Here is a 20065-nt window from a genome sequence, read left to right on the forward strand (position 1 = left end):
AGATGTAAATAAAATTTATTATTATTATTATTATTATTATTATTATTATGAATTTCTGTCTAAACTACAAAAGATGAACATCTGGGCATTGACAAGTGCTCAAATGTGCATCAGGCACTTTGGAAGATGACTTGAATCTTCTGATGTCCAATGGACATATCTGATGCACATCTGGAACTTCTGATGCACACTGGGTGCTCTTGTCATGCTCTGGTGCTTCCTAGCTGCAGCCTGGATGTGCAGTGGGGAATGTCCCAATGCAGGTCAGTATCCATTTTACATTGGACCATGGCACATCAGCTACTCCACCGTTGCACAATGGATACTGTTACCCCAAATGGCAGGGACATTTTTTAAAAGAAGTAGAAAAAGGGAACAACCTAGGATTAATTGGGACTGTCCCTGCTGAACTGGGACAATGGGGGTATTTGGGTCAGTTATACCTTCAATGTAGTTATACATTCGATGCTTATGCCAGCCTCAGCTGGAAAGGAGGAAAATATTTTAAAAGAATTTAAAAATATTTTCCTCCTTTTCAGCTGAGGCTGCCATAAGCATCAAATGACTCACTGAACTACAAAACCCAGGATTCCATAGGTTGGACCCATGGCAGCAAAAGTGGAATAACAGCGCAAGAACTGTGTAGTGTGAATGGGTCCCAGGTGCAGGATCCAATTTGTGTGAGTCACAAATACAGTGAAGAAGGCAAGGGAAAAATGCTCCAGCCAAAACAGCTCAACCAAAGTGACACGACCGACTAGCAACTGGAAGGGGGTGGGGAGTGCAGGCCCCAGATGTTGCTGAACTACAACTCCCATCATTCCACACCATTGACAGTACTGGTTGTGGCTGCTGGGAACTACAGCCCAATCATATTTACTAGTCCGCCAATTTTAAAAAGGTTTTCAAAGTTTGTTTCTAAATATGTAAGGTGGCAAAAACATCCTCCAGATGTTTTGGACTCCAGCTCCCACTATCTCTGACCATTGGCTATACTTTCTGAGGCTTATGGGAGCTGAAGTCCAAAGCATCTAGAACAGTTGTTCCCAAACTTTGGTCCTCCAGATGTTCTGGACTTCAACTCCCACAACCTCTGACCGTTGACCACGCTTTCTGATGATGCATATGAGAGTTGAAGATCAAAGCATCTAGGGCAGAGTTTCCCAGATTTTAGTCCTCCAGATGCTTTGAACTTCAGCTTCCAGAATTCCTGATTGTTGGCCAAGCTGTCTAGGGCTTCTGGGAGCAGAAGTCCAAAAAGCCAGAGGACAAAACTTTGAGAAATGCTGCTCTAGAAGCCATGAGGGGCATTTTTTGATCCTCATTGGGACAAGTTCGGGAGAGGCCTTTTGTAACAACAGGAAGTTGCCAGTTCGCTTCCTGTTTTAAAAAAGTAACCGAAAAGTCATTTTTTTTAAATGCTTCTCCTGGGCTTATATACTGGCCCACACCCTCCAAAAAAGACACAAAAAATGTTGCCATGCTCCCTATATAGGCTTGCCATATCCCGCCTGGGGGCGGGACTTTCCCGGTTTAGGGCGGGTCCGCACGGTCCCGCCCCGGTTTGCCCCCGCCCCCGGGCAGGATATGGCAAGCTGAGGGAGGCTTTCCCTCGCCGCTTGGGCTCTGCTCCCCGCTGCAATCGTGGCGAGGCCCAGGGCCCAAGCGGTGAGGGAAAGCCTCCCCTCAGCGAGGCTCCTATTCAAATGTAGGACACACCCAAAAAATGTGTCCTACATTTGAAATTTTTGTCCTACATTTTCCCCGGTTTCGAGGTCCGGACGTATGGCAACCCTATCCCTATAGTGCATTGTGGGGCAATGTTTGTCCCCTGTGGACCACAAACATGGACCTAGGGACAGCATGTGGTTCCCGGGCTGCACTTTGTGTTGCAAAGGAAAGATGGGAGACCTGGAACAGTTCCAGTTGGACTTTGGACAAGCATATTGGGGCCCCAAGCTATTTAGAATTTTAAAGGTGATTTACCAATGCATATCAATGAGCCCTTTCCAGGCAGGAAAAGTCTGAATGTCCCAGGTTTTGTTCCTGTACAAGTGGATTTTATTTTGGAGATCCACATGATGTTTTTTTCATTCAAAAATATCCAAAAATAATTTCTGGGAACCTTTGACATTACCAGGAACTCCCAGGTCATTTTACATTAAAATAACCCAGTATTTTCCAAAATGAAATGTAATGTAAGAATTAAATGAAATGTATCTCTGCTTGGATGGATGGCTGTATTGTTCTGAAACTAGCTAAGATGGCTGCTGCTAATAAATACGGTCACTGGCTGGCGCCATACTGCAGAATTAATACAGTTTGGCACTGCTTTAACTGCCATGGCTCAGTGTCATGGAATTCTGGGATTTATAGTTTTGTGAGATATTTAGCCTTCTCTGGCAGAGAGCTCTGGTGCCACCACGAACTACAAACCCCAAGCCTTCCTAGGATGAATCCATGACAGTTAGAGCAGTGTCAAATTGCATTAATTTTTCCATGTGGCAACAGCCAGTAATTGTAGATGCAGCCATTGTTTCCAGGACACAGGTTTCACAGAGAGTAAGCAAGGCAAGGAGAGAAATAGTTGCACCGAAACAAACTGATCCTAATGTTTAATGATAATAGCAGAGCACTTTAGCACTTTTGAGTATATCTGCTGAATAATAATAAAGAAAGCTCAATGAGAACTGGTGAACAGCAATTTCTGAAACGTTTCATGTGTTTAGATATAACACCTGACCAGTTGGAGGGGGACTAGGGAGATCATAAGGAATAGAATCATAGAATCATAAAGTTGGAAGAGACCGCAAGGGCCATCCAGTCCCCTGCCATGCAGGAAATCCAAATCAAAGCATCCCCGACAGATGGCCATCCAGCCTCTGTTTGAAGACCTCCAAGGAGGGAGACTCCACTACGAGACTCCACTACACTCTGAGGGAGTTTGTTCCACTGTCGAACAGCCCTTACTGTCAGGAAGTTCTTCCTAATGTTGAGGTGGAATCTCTTTTCCTGCAGCTTGCATCCATTGCTTCGGGTCCTAGTCTCTGGAGCAGCAGAAAACAAGTTTGCTCTCTCCTCAATATGACATCCCTTTAAATATTTAAACAGGGCTATCATATCACCTCTTAACTGTCTCTTCTCCAGGCTAAACATCCCCAGCTCCCTAAGTCCTCCTCATAAGGTATGGTTTCCAGGCCTTTCACTAGTTTGGTGGCCCTCCTTTGGACACACTCCAGCTTGTCAACATCCTTTTTGAATTCTGGTTCCCAGAACTGGACACAGTATTCCAGGTGGGGCCGGACCAAAGCAGAAGAGAGTGGCACTATTACATCCCTTGATCTAGAAACTATATGTCTATTGATACACACTAAAATCGCATTGGCCTTTTTAGCTGCTGCATCACACTGCTGACTCATGTTCAGTTTGCGGTCTAGTAGAACTCCTAGATCCCTTTCACATGTAGTCTCCTTTAGCCAGGTGTCCCCCATCCTATATCTGTGCATTTCATTTTTTTCTACCTAAGTGCGGTACCTTACATTTCTCCCTGTTGAAGTTCATTTTGTTAATTTTGACCCAGCTTTCTAATCTGTGCCAGACCTGTACCATATTTGCAAGGCTGGAGAGAGATCATCTGGAGAGAGGCACAAGGATCTGTGAAATGGTGGAAGGTGTGGATTTGTGCCATGCACTAGATTTACATTCCTGCTATTTCACAGATCCTCAGTCTCTCACTACAGTAGTTTCATTATCAAAGTGACCAGAAATCCCCATTTTCCATGACATGTCCTACATTTCAACCTTCTGTCCAGGAGGAATTTCAAAATGTTTAGCTTTTATTTTGTAATGTTCCACATTTTGCAGTGCCTTTGTGGTTAGGATATCTGGTCACCCTGTTCATTACGAACCATATCACATTGCAAAAGGAAGATGAAAGGCAGTGAGACAGACGCAGCTTTTTGCTTACCTTCCCACATGACGTCGCAGTACTTTGGTTCTCCCTCCAGAGGGAGCCAGTCATAAACACATAACTTTTGCCAAATGGATCTTTCTAGCAGGACATAAGGCACACGTTTACGGTTGTCTCCCTCTGGAGTGAGAACGGAAGTACTACAACGTCATGCAAGAAGATAAGCAAAAAGCCGCTTGTCTTGCTGCCTCTCGTCTTTTGTAATGCGATACGGTTCTATGGCTCTTTCTGTATATGCAAATACAGGTATTCTAATATATATATATATATATATATATATATATATATATATATATATAAAACGCTTCTGGCCCCAAGCATTTCAGATAAGGGACACTCCACCCATACAGGCCGTCATAGGGACATCTTATGGTGAAGCCAAAGTTCTCCTGACTTTGCTGCATGGGAAGCTTACACTCCCATAATGATTGCTTTGCTCTAATTTTAATTTTGCATTTGTGCCCACAGCCTCCTGCTTTCATGCAAACTATTTCTAAAGCAGCTAGCACTCCATGACACACAGCTTAACAGCTCTATAAAGGGGTCTAGACTCTTTTTGTACCCCACACAACATAATTTAGTACACTCAAAATATGGCCTGCCTAATTATCATTTTATTCACCACATCCTTCTGGTAATCACAGCCCTAAGGCACAGCCTATGAGAGTTGGATGCTGACACACTTCTTCACCTGGTTGCTTTGAAAGAGATAGCTGTGCTAGTCTGTCACAGTACAGAAAGAGAAATCAGAGGTAATCAATGAGACTAGCTGATCTATCTGAGCCTGAGCTTCCATGGATATTAATCTCTATCTTCAGATGTAAATCATATTCACTCACTCCCTGCTTCATAGTTCATACTCCTTAACTGTCCTGTTTTTGGTCGAACCTCCAGACTGCAAAAATGTTAGGATGCCCAGGCCCCCAATTTGTATGGGACACCTCATATTTAGGGCCTGAAAATCCTGTCCCATATGGGAGCAGTAGAAGATGCTCCAAATCTGTACTATATTTTATACCTTCCAACATTCCCTGTTTGATAGAGTCAGTCCCAATTAACCCTGCCTTTCCACTTTTTTCAGCTGCTTTTAAAATGCCCCAGTTTCTCTCTCCTTCTCCTTCCCCCTTTGTCCTCAGCTTCCTGGGATTGCTGCAAACTGAGTTTAAAGTGCAAAAGTAGTTTGCATTTAATTAACTCACCAGAGCAGCAAGGAAAGGAAAAAATGAATCCTGCCCTTTCCAGTAGGTTCAGGCAAAAGCAATCTGCTGCAGCTTCTTTTAGCTTGTGTGTTCTTCCTCATTAACAGCTTTTCCCATTTTGACTGTGCTCTGAGGTTGTCTGGCCAAATGTGTCCCATTTTTCATCTGCGAAATGTTGGAAGGTACTGCATGATAGGATCAGTGCTACCATAGTCAGAGGTAATGAAGAACAATTACATAGCTGTACAAGATCAGAATGTAATAGGATACAGAAAGAAGCAAGCTGGTTATAAACATTCAAAAATTTGTGTTAAGTTGCTAAAGGTTTTTAAGTAACTGGTCTGCATTTTCACTCAGTGGATCTGTGTATGCCTTAACCCTGTTTCCAGACTTAAGCTCTTCGTCAAAAAACACCCCCTTTTCCCCATATACATTATATAAATTAAGCTACTGCTATTGGTTTCTTTTTTAAAAAAATCATTCTTGCATTCCTGTTAAGTGTTAGAGGGAAGTCAAAAAGTTAAGGATAAGGATGAAGCCCCCTCCCATCTTTTCTCTGGATCAAAAACTGTGAGCCACCTTTATCTGAAAGCCATCCTGAGTCTCTTGCAGGGAGAAAAGCAGCATATAAATTAAATAAAAATGAATAAATAATTAAATAGCTGCATTGCTCAGCACTGCCGAATCTTCTGAGACTGCACCAAGAATTGCTCAAATGAACTGATTTTCTTCCTATCTGTTTGCTTCACTGTCCAGCTCTCGCATTCTGTACATGGTAATGGGGAATACAACAGCTTGGGCAATCCTGGCTTAGTGCTCAGTACTGTATCTTTACACTTTAGGAACTTTTCTAGTTCTTTCATAGCTGCCCTTCCCATCCTTAGTCTTCTTCTAATTTCATCACTGCACTCATCATTCTGATCAATGTTTGATACTTGTTATGGGAACTCTTCAACTATTTCAATTTTCTCATTATCTAAGTTGAATTACCGTATTTTTTCTTTACATTCATCATTAAATCTGCCTTTGCATTTTCCTTCTTGTCCTTCCTTAGTAATTGTTCTGAGTCTGTGATGTTTTCTGCAAGTAGCATGGTGTCCTTGGCATATCTTAGATTGTTGATGTTCCTTCCTCCACTTCTCCTTCTTCCTAGAGCAGATGCCTTCATCTTCACCTACTTTAAGGGGGACCTGTGTTATCACAGTCTGTCATAATTGTACAGCCAGTTCCCTGCTCACACAAGCACCTTTCTTGACCTCTCTTGTGCAACAGCATCTGGCATCCATCACCAGTCAAAGGTTTGACTTCTGTGCTTCCTATCTATAAGTATTTCCCTACAGCAACAAAGCTAAGCTGGTAAATTCCCACTGCCAGCCTGGGACAGAAAAATTGCAGCCCCCAACTGCATGGGCTTCCAAGATTATTTCTCTTTTGGTCAGAACTCACCAGTTCTGGACACCTCAGTTCAAGAAGGATATTGACAAGCTGGAATGTGTCCAAAGAAGAGTGTCCAAGATGATCAAAGGTCTGGAAACCAAACCTTATAAGGAATGATTTGGGTATGTTTAAGCTGGGAAACAACTAAGAGGTGACATGATAGCTATCTTTAAATATAAATATGGATGGCATGCAGAAGATAGAGCAAGCTTGCTTTTTGCAGCTCCAGAGACTAGGACATGAATCAAGGGATTCAAATTACAAGGAAAGAGACTATACCTAAACATTAGGAATAACTTTAAACAAAAATACTTTAAGAGCTGTTTAACAGTGGAATAGACTGCCTTGGAAGGACCTCATCTTTGGGGTCTTTAAAAATGAGCAGGGGTTTGGATTGGATGGCCCTGTGATTCTATGGGCCCATTCCCACTACCTAAAGCCTCGAATCCAAAATCGAGTTAAAAGGCCCTCGTTCCCACTGAAAATTGATTCAGATCCTCATCTGATCGATTCCAGTGGGGGGGAAACGGGGTAAACACAAAAAGGCCGGGGTATTTTGATAGCAGTTACTTTGCGCTCCTTTTGGTAAGAATCGATTCCAACCTACATCCAACATGTGGGAATGTCAGGTTGGTATCGATTCTTCTCCTTTTCCCTGCTCCCTTTCTTCTGTTGCCGGTGCTTCTGTCCCTTTCTTTCTTCTTTCCTTCCCCTGCTCTCCTCTCCTCTCCTCTTCCCTCCCTCCCTCCCTCCATTTCTTTCCCATCCCTCCTTCCTCCTCTTTCTTCTTCCATCCTATCTTCTTCTTCTTCTTCTTCTTCTTCTTCTTCTTCTTCTTCTTCTTCTTCTTCTTCTTCTTCTTCCTATTTCCTCCACTGGGCACCCGCCGCTTCCCCAGGGCTGCCGGTGCTGCCGGTGCTCCTGTCACGCCAGCCAGCACAGGGCAAGTGGCGGCAGTGCAGCAGCAGTGGCAGCCTTGCCAGCCCCAGGGAAGTGGCGGGTGCCCGGCAAAGGGAAGTAGGAAGAAGAAGAAGGTAGGATGGGAGAAGAAGGAGGAGGAGGGAGGGATGGGGAAGAAAGGAAGGAAGGAAGGAAGGAAGGAAGGAAGGGAGGGAGGGAGGGAGGGAAGGAGGGGAGGGGACAGGAGAGGAGGGGAGAGGAGCGAAAGAAGAGAGAAAAGGAGAGAAAGGGTCTGGTGGAGGGCTGCTTGTCTTCCCCAGTTCCAATGGGAACGACAAGCGCACCCTCCCAAAGAGTCGATTCCAAAGAGGCCCCATTTTCATAGTGGGAATGCGGGGCCTTTTGGAATTGATTAAAATAGTAGGGCAGACCCGAGTCAGGATACGGGTTATTCCTTCAGTGGAATTGGGCCCTATGATTCCTTTCATAGAATCACAGAATCATAGAGTTGGAAGAGACCACTAGGGCCATCCAGTCCAACCCCCTGCCATGCAGGAAATCCAAATCAAAGCATCCCTGACAGATGGCCATCCAGCCTCTGTTGAAAGACCTCCAAGGAAGGAGACTCCACTACACTCTGAGGGAGTTTGTTCCACTGTCGAACAGCCCTTACTGTCAGGAAGTTCCTCCTAATGTTTAGGTGGAATCTCTTTTCCTGTAGCTTGCATCCATTGTTCTGGGTTCTGTTCTCTGGAGCAGCAGAAAATAAGCTTGCTCCCTCCTCAACATGATATCCCTTCAAATATTTAAACAGGGCTATGATATCACCTCTTAACCTTCTTTTCTCCAGGCTAAACATACCCAGCTCCCTAAGTCGTTCCTCATAGGATATGGTTTCCAGACCCTTCACCATTTTAGTCGCCCTCCTTTGGACACGCTCCAGTTTTTCAATGTCCTTTATGAATTGTGGCACCCAGAACTGGACACAATCTTCCAGGTGGGGCCTGACCAGAGCAGAATATAGTGGCACTATTACTTCCCTTGATCTAGACACTACATTTTTATTGATGCAGCCTAAAATTGCATTGGCCTTTTTAGCTGCCGCATCACACTGTTCACTAATGTTCAACTTGTGGTCTACTTGGTCTCCAAGATCCCTTTCGCATGTAGTTTCATTCAGCCAGGTGTCCCCAATCCTATATTTGTGCATTTTATTTTTCCGCCCTAAGTGCAATACCTTATATTTCTCCGTGTTGAATTTCATTTTGTTAGCTTTGGCCCAGCTTTCTAGTCTATTCAAGTCATTTTGAATCTTGATCCTGTCCTCTGGGGTATTAGCTATTCTTCCTAATTTGGTGCCATCTGCAAATTTGATAAGTATGCTCCCAATTCTGTCATCCAGGTCATTGATAAAGATGTTGAATAGCACTGGGCCCAGGACAGAGCCCTGTGGGACCCCACTGGTCACTTCCCTCCAGGATGAAAAGGAGCCATCGCTGAGCACCCTTTGGGTTCGGCTGGTCAACCAATTACAAATCCACGAAACAGTTGCCTTGTCTAGTCCATGTTTTACAAGCTTGTTTGCAAGAATGTCATGGGGAACTTTGCCAAAGGCCTGACTGAAATCAAGATATACTACATCCACAGCATTCCCTTCATCTACCAAGCTGGTAATTTTATCAAAGAAAGAGATTAGATTTGTCTGGCATGACCCATGTTGACTTTTTGTGATTAAGGAATTGCCATCTAGATGTTCACAGACACTTTGTTTAATGATCTGCTCCAGAATCTTTCCTGGTATTGATGTCAGACTAACTGGACGATAATTGTTGGGATCCTCTTTCTTCCCCTTTTTGAAGATGGGGACAACGTTTGCCCTCCTCCAGTCTGCTGGGATCTCTCCTGTTTTCCAGGAGTTTTCAAAGATTATTGCCAATGGCTCTGATATTACATTTGCCAGTTCTTTTAATACCCTTGGATGGAGTTTATCGGGTCCTGGAGACTTAAATTCATTTAGGTTAAACAGGTATTCCTGTACTATCTCTTTACTTATTCTGTGCTGAAATTCCCCTATTGTGTCCTCTGCTCCATTATCCTCAGGTTGAGCACCCTTTGCCTTTTCTGAGAAGACTGAGGCAAAGAAGGTGTTGAGTAATTCTGCCTTTTCTCTGTCTTCTGTTAGCATTTTGCCATCTTCTCGACGCAGTGGCCCTACCGTTTCCTTCTTCTTACTTTTGCTGTTGACATCTAAAAAAAAAGCCCTTTTTGTTGTTCTTAACCTCTCTAGCAAGTCTGAGTTCATTCTGTGCTTTAGCTTGTCTGACTTTACCCCTACACATGCCTGCTATTTCTTTGAATTCCCTTTTCGTGATTTCCCCCTTTTTCCATTTCTTATACATGTTCCATTTAAAATTCAGCTCAGTAGAAAGTTCCTTAGTCATCCATCCTGGTTTCTTGAGACACCTCCCGTTTTTCTTTCTCACTGGAACTGTTTGAAATTGTGACTTCAGCATCTCCCTTTTGAGAAACTCCCATCCATCCTGAACTCCTTTATCTGTTAGTATATATGACCAAGGGATCACCCTCAATACTTTTCTAAGTTTACTGAAATCCGCTCTCCTAAAGTCTAGAATGTGTTTCTGACTATGCCTGGCTTCTCCTTTCCACAGTATTACAAACTCCAGGAAAACATGGTCACTTCCACCTAATGATCCCACCACTTGCACCCCATTAACCAAGTCATCCTTGTTGGTTAGGATCAGATCTAAAATAGCTGACCTCCTTGTTGCCTCTTCCACCTTTGGACAATGAAAATGTCTTCGAGGCAAGTGAGGAATTTACTAGACCTCGAGGATTTGGCTTCCAGCAAATATCAGAATAATTGAAGTCACCCATCACTACTACATCTCTCCTTTCTGAGTGTGTGGTCATCTGTTCTAGAAAGACATCATCCAATTCCTCCATCTGACTTGGGGGTCTGTAGTAGACTCCCACCGTAACATCCTTGTTGTTTCTCTCCCCTTTAATTTTTATCCAGATGCTCTCCACCTGGCTTTCATGGTTGATGTCCTGGATCTCTTCACTGGTGTAAATATCTCTGACATATAGTGCTATTCCTCTTCCTTTCCTGTTTGGCCTATTTCTCTTTAAAAGGTTATACCCCTCTCTTTCCACATTCCAATTATGAGACTCATCCCTTCCCTCTCTTGGCTGGAGGAGAGTATTGACAGGTATCTCTTGTTAACGAGAAACTGTATGACAATAATGGTATAACAATAGATCAGCAATGAACCAGCAACAGATGAGTGACGATATCATACAAAAAAGAGAGGAATCATAAATTGTAATTCCACTTCAATTCCATCACTAGCGTCTTGTGTGGTAATCTTCTAACGGAAAGAAAGAAGCTGATAGCATGGGCTTTCATAGACCTAAGTGTACTTCCTCGGATGCATGAGGAAGTAGGCTCAAGTTTACGAAAGCTCATGCCACCAACTTCTTTCTTTCACTTAGTCTCAAAGGTGCTACAAGACCCATTTGCATAATGAATATATGCAGTGTGCCATGAAGCCATTGTCCTTATTCATCTTTCTGCCTAATGGTCTGGAATTTGTGAATATAATTCAATCCAGCCATTTCTCTTTCTAGTCTTCTTTTCCAGTTTCCTTGTTCAAGGTCCGGATGGGACATCATGACACAGGACTTGCTTTGTAGGGCTAACGCCTGACATTACAAGTTGTCAGAGCATTCTGAATGCGTGAGATGTGAAAGATAAAATGATAACTGGTTAATTTGTTTAAAGGTTGCTGGCTAAGACAGACATGCTTCTGTTTGGACTCCAGATGAAGAGGATGTTAAAATCTCCTCAAGCGTCTCATGCTAAAACTTTTTATCGCATCCCAGCATCAGCTTGTGAGGCTGGCCTTCTTCTGAGACAGCTTCTTAGCTGGCTTGAGAAGACTCATATGGAGAAAGTGGGGGAGGAATAAAAAACAAAATAAAAGGACTGTTTTACCGAATGTTATTATGAAAAGGCTTAGCTCGGAATCCCGTTATGCAATTTGGTCAACATCTGCCAAGTCCACTCAAAGAAAAAAGAAAAACTTTTCAGATTTCCTCTGGGCTTGTGTGTGAATATCACAACCAGATGCACATTCCTGAAGAGCCCAGGTGTTCTCCTTGTCTACTCTATTAGCAACATGCGATGCAAAGCAGAAGAACCAGGCCAATTCTTCAGCAAGGGATACGCAATGGGAGACACAGAGGGAATTAAATGGACCACACCAGAAGAAACAGATGGTGGCCATTAGGAAGTGGAATGGATTCGCAAAGCAACCAGAGCTGTACAAGTCCAGAATGGTGTCCTGGTGCTTGAAACAGCTGTAGAGCAAAGAACCATAGCATGATCCAAGGTAGATCCATGTTGCCTTTGTGAAGAACATTTTGCACTTTCTCTTTTGATGATGCCCATTTAGGTTTGCCAGAGAGAAAGCTGCAGTGGGCTCCTGTACTGTAAGAGTTGCTTGGAAGAGGGAATTTCAGCATGTGTTACTTGTTTTCTGGTTGAATAACAAGCAATACCTGCTGAATGCCCTCTTCTATGTATGTATTGATGGATGGATGTACCTTCAGATCACCTGTCATTTTATGGCAATCTCATGGATTTCATAGGGTTTTCTTAGGCAAGGAATCCTCAAGGGTAGTTTGGCCAGTGAAATACTGTAGGCTTCTGCACCTGGTGTTCATTGGCAGTCTCCCATCCAAGTACTAAACAGGGCCAACCTGACATAGCTTCCAAGATCAAACAGAATCTGGTGCCTTTAGGGTATATACACAACCATTAAAGAATCTAGAACCCTCTCCAGTTTCCAATCCTATGCCCATTCCAGCTGTAACAGAGAATGCCAGGTGCTGCAGGCTCTATTTCAGAGAAAGGAACTGGTAAAAACACCTCTGAATATTCCTTGCCTAAGAAAACTCTATGAAATTCGTGAGGTCACCATAAGTCGACAGGTTACTTGAAGGCACAAACACACATAAACTTTGCTGCAATCAATATGATTTCCAGTACAAATCTCCAGCCATGCAATCATCTAGGCAGGGAATGGGATCTATTTGGGAGTTGCTCTGCTCATGAACTCCAGGTTTAGTGAAAGCCTTGTGTGCCTCTGCTGCTGAAGTAGGTAAGATAAAAAGAGATAAAAGGAAAACGGAAAAGAAACAGCAGAAGAAGAAAAGGGAGAAACAGGGGGATTGAAGGAACAAAAAGAAAGGTAGAGAGAATGGAAAAAAGGACTGCAGTGCAGAGAGATCTGTAAGGTGAAAAAGAGAAAAAAGGGGAGAGAAGTGGTTTGTGTGTTGGATTACAACTCTGGAGACCAGGGGCAATTCCCAGCTCGGCTATGAAACCGACTAGGTGACTTTGGCTAAGTCACATGCTCTCAGCCTCAGGGGAAGGCAATGGCAAATCTCTGAACAAATCTTGCCAAGAAAAACCCATGATAGGGTTGCTGTAAGTCAGAAATGACTTGAAGGTACACAACACATACAAAAGAGATGGGATCTGGAGGCAGAAGAGCTCTATTGGTAGATTTATTTAATTTATATTTCCAGAGACTAGGCCAATCCCTGCTTGGTCATGAAAACTCATCGGCTGACCTTGGGCAAGTCACACTTCCTCAACTTCAAAGGAAAACAAAGACAAATCCCCTCTGAGCAAGTCTTGTCCAGGAAAACCTTAGGGTTGCCATAAGTTGGAAACGACCTGAAAGTACACAACAACAACAACAACAACAACAACCTTTCTCCCAATGATGGACTTAAGGCAATTTACATTGCGAGTTAGAAAACAAAAACAAACTATAGCTGAAACAATGTATATCATAATACAAAAGGTGTTTTTCTTGTCTTTTTTTAAAAGTTATAGACAAACTTATTGATTTTAATTTGAAAAGAAAAACCTTCTACCACAACAACACCAAAGCTGAATGCCCATTGAAATAAAAAGGTTTTGCCTGCCAGAGAAAAGAGAGAGAGGCAAGCAGGCCTCCTGTGGAAGAGAATTCCAAAGTTTAGGAGCTACTATAGAAAGATAGATGCCTACTTTATGCCACTAACTGGATGCTAGTCAGAAATGTTCTCTCCCCTATAATTCCCAGCGTGGAATTGTACTGGGTCCCTTGTTTGCCATTAACCTGGCTTCAACTTATGACCTTCCAAGAGGCCCTATTACAGTTTGCTCTCTGTATCCATGGATTCAACCACCCATGGAAGAAAATATTTTAAAAATATATAAATTCCAAAAAGCAAGCCGTGAATTTGCCATTTCATACAAAGGATGCCATTTCCCTATTTCACTGCATTTATTGAGACTTGTGCAGATGTTGGTACCGCTGAGGGGTCCTGGAACCAAACCCCAGCAGATACCAAGGACCCATTTTACTGCTTCAAGCTTGCAAACTTAAGACCGTAGCTTCCTTGACTGAATCAATCCATCACCATTGCATTCTTCTTCTAATGTACACATTCCCCAGCATCATCATTTTTGCTAGGGAGTCTCCTCATGTTGTGTCCAAAATACAGTGGGTCCTTCACATTCGCTGGGCTTAGGGGCACAGGACGCCCGTGAAAGTGGAAAAATCACAATTTAAAAAACCTATTTTTTTAACCTGAGAGAACACCGCTCTAGGAATCTCTAGCTCCTCCAGGGCAACTCTCTGGTTAACATCTGCCAGAAGCTGACCATAGAAATGTGCTGGAGGACCCACAAACGCCTAGAGAAGTTACATCTTCCAGCATGAGTTTTGGCAGACGTTGACCACAAAGTCATGCTGGAGGACCTAGAGATTCCTAGAGAGAACATATTAATGAAATCTGTGAATAATCAAATCCACAAAAGTCAAAGCTACAAATGCGGAGGGCCGACTGGACAATAGCCTCAGCTTAGTGAGCTTGGCTTCTAAGTGAGAGTTCTGGCCTGATTTGCTCCAGGGCCCAGTTATTTGTCTCTTTGTCAGTCTGTACTATGTGCAGAACTCTGCTCCAGCACATTAGAAATAAATTGATTCTCTTCCCATCAGCTTTCTTCACTGTCCAGCATTCCCAACCACAGACAGAAATTGGAAATACCATGGCATGGCTTAGGTGCCTTCTGCATGCATAAATGCCTTGGCAGAAAGAACCGGACATTTCTGAGCAACATCTGCATTCATTCAAGATCATGGCAATTGAGTTACACAGCCAGTGCCCTTCTCCAGGCAAACATTATTTTGTTGTGAAGTGGGTTGCACAGTGAGTTGAGCAATGTTGCCATTCAGGACAAGGGGCTCATAGGAAAATCAACACATAAGCCTGTTGTTGTTGTGTGCCTTCAAGTCGTTTCTGATTCATGGTGACCTTATCATAGGGTTTTCTTGGCAAGATATGTTCAGAGGAGGTTTGCCCTGGCCTTCCCCTGAGGCTGAGAGCATATGACTTGCTCAAGGTCACTCAGTGGGTTTCATGGCTGAGCAGGGAATCAAACCCTGGTCTCTGGAGTCCTAGTCCAGCACCCAAATCATTACACCACGCTGGCTCTCGCATACGTTTGTAGCTAGAGTTTAATGCAACACAACTTTGATATTGGATCTGGGCTGCGATTTAAATACTGTGCAGTTTACATTTCAAGGTTTGTACTGAGTTTTTGACATGTTACATATTAATTCATAACTGTTTCAATTTTTAATATTGTTTAATTATTTAGTTTTGTGTGGGTTTTTTGAGCTATGTGGCCATGTTCTAGAAGAGTTTATTCCTGATGTTTCACCAGCATCTGTGATTCTGGCAAAACGTCAGAAATAAACTCTTCCAGAACTTGGCCACATGGCCTGAAAAACCCACAAAAAACTATGGATGCCAGCCATGAAAGCCTTCAACTTCACATGTTTAATTGCTTTTTAAAAAAATTATATTTATGCATTTTAATGCTTGTGTACTGTCTTTAAACTGTATTGTTTTAAATTGGCTGCTCACAGCCTTGAGTTCCTTGTACTGGGAGAAAGGTGGGATATAAGTAAATAACAACAACAACAACAACAACAACAACAACAACAGGATCTCAGTCCCAGAAGCTGCCATCCAGCACTGCCACAGGAATTCTGTCCAGAAAAGTAACTTTCACAAGCTTTGAGGAGAAGATTAATAACTGCTTCACCCCAGTGTCCTTGCATGCATTCCCAGAAAGAGGAACTTGTTTTGGACCTGCACTTGACAGAGGACTTCCTTGGAAGGAAGAATTCTCAGATGGCAGAAGGGAGGGGGTTGGTATCCTTGTTGGTATTTTTGGTGGCTAATCTTCCCATCCAGTTGCTAGCTTATTTTATGCCTAAAAAGTACACACTGACAGATGCTTTCCAGAGGAAGATTGCACACATATATGGAAATGTAAAAAAAAGAAGAAGATTTTATACTAAATCAGCTGATCTATCCTAGTCTGATCTAAACTGAGTTGTTTTGTTGGTGTTTGGCAGTAAGACCCAAAGGTTTCATGTGAAGACCTTTCTCGAGTTTGCTGTCAGAGAGTATTTTCCAGAGTATATTCCCAGCTTGGCTATGAAACCCACTGGGTGACCCTGGGCAAGTCACACACTCTCAGCCTTAGGGGAAGGCAATGGCAAACCTTCTCTAAACAAATCTTGCTGTGAAAACCCCAGGATAGGGTCGCCTTAGGGTCATCTAAGTTGGAAATGATTTAAAGGCACACAACAATGACAAACCCTGGCCTGAAACCAGGTTAAAATGGGTCTAGATAATCTGTTTCCTTCAATAACATCTGAAGGTGCTCAGCCAACAGATGTTCAAGCATTTTCCCCAAATATGGGATACTAGTGATAGGGTGATAGTTATCCCATACCTCTGTATCCAGGGGGATCTTCTTCACGAGAGGGTGCACTAGATGCCTCCTTCAAGGCAGCAGGCCCCATCTCCAGATGTGGTATTTACCATCCCCTGGACCCACTCAATGAACCCGCATCTGCTAGATCTTAAGTGCCAAGATGGACAAGGGTCAAGACTACATGTAGCAGGATGGACTGATTCAAGCACATCATCAGGCTGCAACAACTGAAAATGATCCCAAGAAAATGGACCAGATGGTGCACTGGATTGTCTCCTTAGGCTCTGCGGTAACTGTACTGTCAGGTTCTGAAAAAATACAAACAACTTTCTGCTCAAAGTGCCTGGCAAATGCATCACGGTGGGCAAGTTGTGTAGGCACAGCACCTTGTGTGCACACCAATCCACAGAGAGCCAGCTACCCAGCAAATAAAGGAAGTTCATTTTGGGTAGCTAAAATGCCACCAGCTCTCTCAAAACACCCTTGAAAAAGAGGAAGAAGGGAGAGTGTGTTAATTGCGAAGAGGAACAATCTGAAAATGCGGAAATTTCCCAAGACAACAAAATGGGACGTGTCTTTTTTTCTTCTCTTTAAAAGGAGACATACTCTTTTGTTCTGGGAAACCTGCAGTTGCACACAACATACAATATTGTGCGGTTCAGGATTATAGATATAGATAGTTCAGGACTGTTCAGTTGCAAACTTCGTCTCACATTGCAGAGCGATGCAGGGAGGAGACCTAGGTTGGCGGCAAACATAAGTGTAAAGCACTGTAGGTGTTGGCCCAGTGTAGAATATTGTCTGTGAACTATTTCCTGAAAATTAGTCACACATGATGTTACCCGGGGTGTGAAAGACTAGGGTGTTTATCAGACGAGCTCTTAAAGAGGTACTATTCCAGTGTGACTCCTCTAGCTGCCTCCTGTTGCATGCTGGGATTGGCAGTTTTAAGGAGGGGTATTTAGAATTCTCAGGCAGAGAAGTTCAGCTCCTTAAAACTGCCAATCCCAGCATGCAACAGGAGGCTGCTAGAGGAGTCACACTGGAATAGTAGCTCTTTAAGAGCATAGTGTGCTAAACATCATGGTCAGGGGTAGGCCACCTTTTTGAGCTGGGGGCCGGGTTGCTGTCCCTCAAACAACTGGGGGAGGGGCGAAGCCGGGGGTGGTGCTTCCACCCTCCGGGGCGGGGCTGCGTGCCGAGGTGGAGCTTCCACCCTCCGGGGGCGGAGCCGCATCCCAGAGGCGGAGCTTCCACCCTCTGGGGGACAGGCCTCTTCTTGTTTGCCGGCCCCTGACGGGGTCCCAGGCCCTGTCAGAGGCCAGGAAAAAAGCCAATGGGGGCTGCCAGTGCTGGAGGCCTCCCCCTCTTTGCTGGCCCCTGACGGGGCCCCAGGCCCCATCAGAGGCCGGCAAAAAGGCTGGCGGGGGCCACCAGTGCTGGAGGCCTCCTCTGGCAAAAAAGCCGGAGGGGGCTGCCAGCGCTGGAGGCCTCCCCCTCTTTGCCTGCCCCTGCCCGCTGCCCCCGCCGGAGCCCTCTTGGAGGGCCCCAGCGACAGCAACGGGCCTCCCAGAGGCCCACTGCGGCCGCCGGAGCCCTGTTTCCTGTGGTCGCGTGAGACTTCGCCTCTAGGCCGCCGCCATTTTGAGAAATAAAATGACACACATTGCCGACCCCAGGACTAGGTAAAACATGAAGTGCTGTCTGTGCATAGCTAGAACTCAAATCCTGTTCCTTACTGGACAATAAAGGACAGTAAAATCCAAAACCCACAAAACGGTGATAGCTTTACTGGGCCAACCAAAATGTGCAAAATACATGTTGCAAGCTTTCTAAGTTCCACTGGCTTCTTCATCAGGTGGCAACAATCATACAGGAAAAATAAAATAAAATATACATATATGATGATGTTAAAGTCATAGGCTCTGTGATTCTATTGCTCCTGTATGATTTTAACACCTTTGGTAAAGGTAGGGGAGCTTCAAAAGCTTGCAATATGTATTTTGCGCATTTTGGTTGGCCTAAAAAAGCTATAGCTGTTTTGTGGATTTGGGATTTGATTGTACTTTGTTGTATGCCCAACATGGCCTGCCTGGATAATATGTTTACTAGATAGTGTCAGTGTCCTCTGGGAACTCCCATTTCAATGAGATGGTATGACTACTCTGGGTTTTAGCATGATTTTTAAAGGATCCATCTATCTGTGTGATAGGGTTCAATACCTTGGATAGCCCCTTTGAAATTCAAATTAAAAACCATAGTCACCCATCAATATGGGAAGCCAACATACAACCAAAGGTAATATTTGATGATGGATGACTCATAGTATTAAGAAAATAGATTCTCCAATTAGTTTGTTTCTTCTTTCCTAGAAATTTTCCTAGGTACAAATAAAAGGAGATGTCAGAAGCTATTGGAAATTATAGTAGGATTCCAAAGAAAATACGGTGAATGTGGCAGATTAACAGCACAGTTAAGACTGCACCTGCGCTATGAACTAATGCAGTGTGGCACTGTCTTAACTGCCATGGTTCAATGCTATGGAATCCAGGGATTTTTAGTTTGTTCTGGTACCACAGCTTTCTGACAGAGAAGGCCAAATGTCTCACAAAACTAGAAATCCTGCAATGCCATAGCACAGAGCCATGACAGTTAAAGCTGTGTCAAACTGCATTATCTCTGTAGTGGAGATGCAGCCTAAGTCTCTCACTTAAAAGCCACAGAAATACCACTAACCTCTCTTGGGGCAAAAGCCTTGGGCATTTCTGTAGGGCATGGGTGGGAAAACTCAGGTTCCTGGGCTGAATCTTAGAATCACAGAACTGGAAAGGACCACACAGGCCATTAGACCAACCCTCTCCTATGCAGGAATACACAACTGCACAACACTCCCAAGTGATCCAACCTGCTTGAAGACCTACAAAGAAGAAGGTCTTATGGTGTAAGGTTTATAAAGAAGAGCATCAATATACTCTAGAAAGTCACCATAGCATAGTAGTTTGAGCATCGCACTAGGACCCTGGAACCCAGGGTTTGATTCTATGAAACCACTGGCTGCCCTTGGGCAATTCACATGCTCTCAGCCTCAGGAGAAAGCAATGGCAAACCTCCTCTGAACAAATCTTGTCAAGAAAACCCCATGATAGGGTCACCTTAGGGTCTAAAACCACTACACCATACTGATGTATTGACCATGCTTTTCTCCTTCCTGTCCCTAGCTGCCTGAAGCCAATATGGCTTATTTTATTTTTATTTGCCTCAAGCAATGAAAACAGAGAGGTTGGCCTTACTGAGTATTATTATTATTATTATTATTATTATTATTATTATTATTATTATTTCCTGCTTCCCCCCTAAAATTGAGAGTCAAAGCGGTTTACAGTTCAAAAGAACAATACAGTTAGAACAGTTAGCACTGCAACACAGAGACTCACTACAATTCACAACAGGCTTCACAGTTTTGCATATCCACAGTGGAATTATTTACTGGCAGTTGAGACCATCCCTCCTTGCAGAAGGATTTCTAGTAATCTAGATGAAATCCGTCTCGCGTGGAAACTTTTTTCAAGAGAATTTTGTTGACTGAGGCAGATAATAAAAATGGCAAGCTGGCCCATTCTTTTCACAAGTGGTCAAATCATCATCATCATCATCATCATCATCATCATCATCATCATCATCATCATC

General features: G+C 43.6%; 1 protein-coding gene across 3 annotated transcripts in view; it reads right to left on the reverse strand.

The window, feature by feature from the left end:
- RGS19 (regulator of G protein signaling 19) overlaps positions 1–20065 on the reverse strand; it is a 75562-nt gene that overhangs the window by 24506 nt on the left and 30991 nt on the right. The window contains exon 1 of one of the 3 annotated variants that reach the window (XM_042461337.1): positions 5170–5218. The exons of the other annotated variants lie outside the window; for them this stretch is intronic. The gene's annotated coding sequence lies outside the window, so the exon portion shown is untranslated. Of the gene's footprint in view, positions 1–5169; positions 5219–20065 lie in introns of those variants that run through there. 3 annotated transcript variants of the gene reach the window in all.

This window comes from Sceloporus undulatus, chromosome 4 (assembly GCF_019175285.1).
Source record: "Sceloporus undulatus isolate JIND9_A2432 ecotype Alabama chromosome 4, SceUnd_v1.1, whole genome shotgun sequence".
NCBI lineage: Eukaryota > Metazoa > Chordata > Lepidosauria > Squamata > Phrynosomatidae > Sceloporus > Sceloporus undulatus.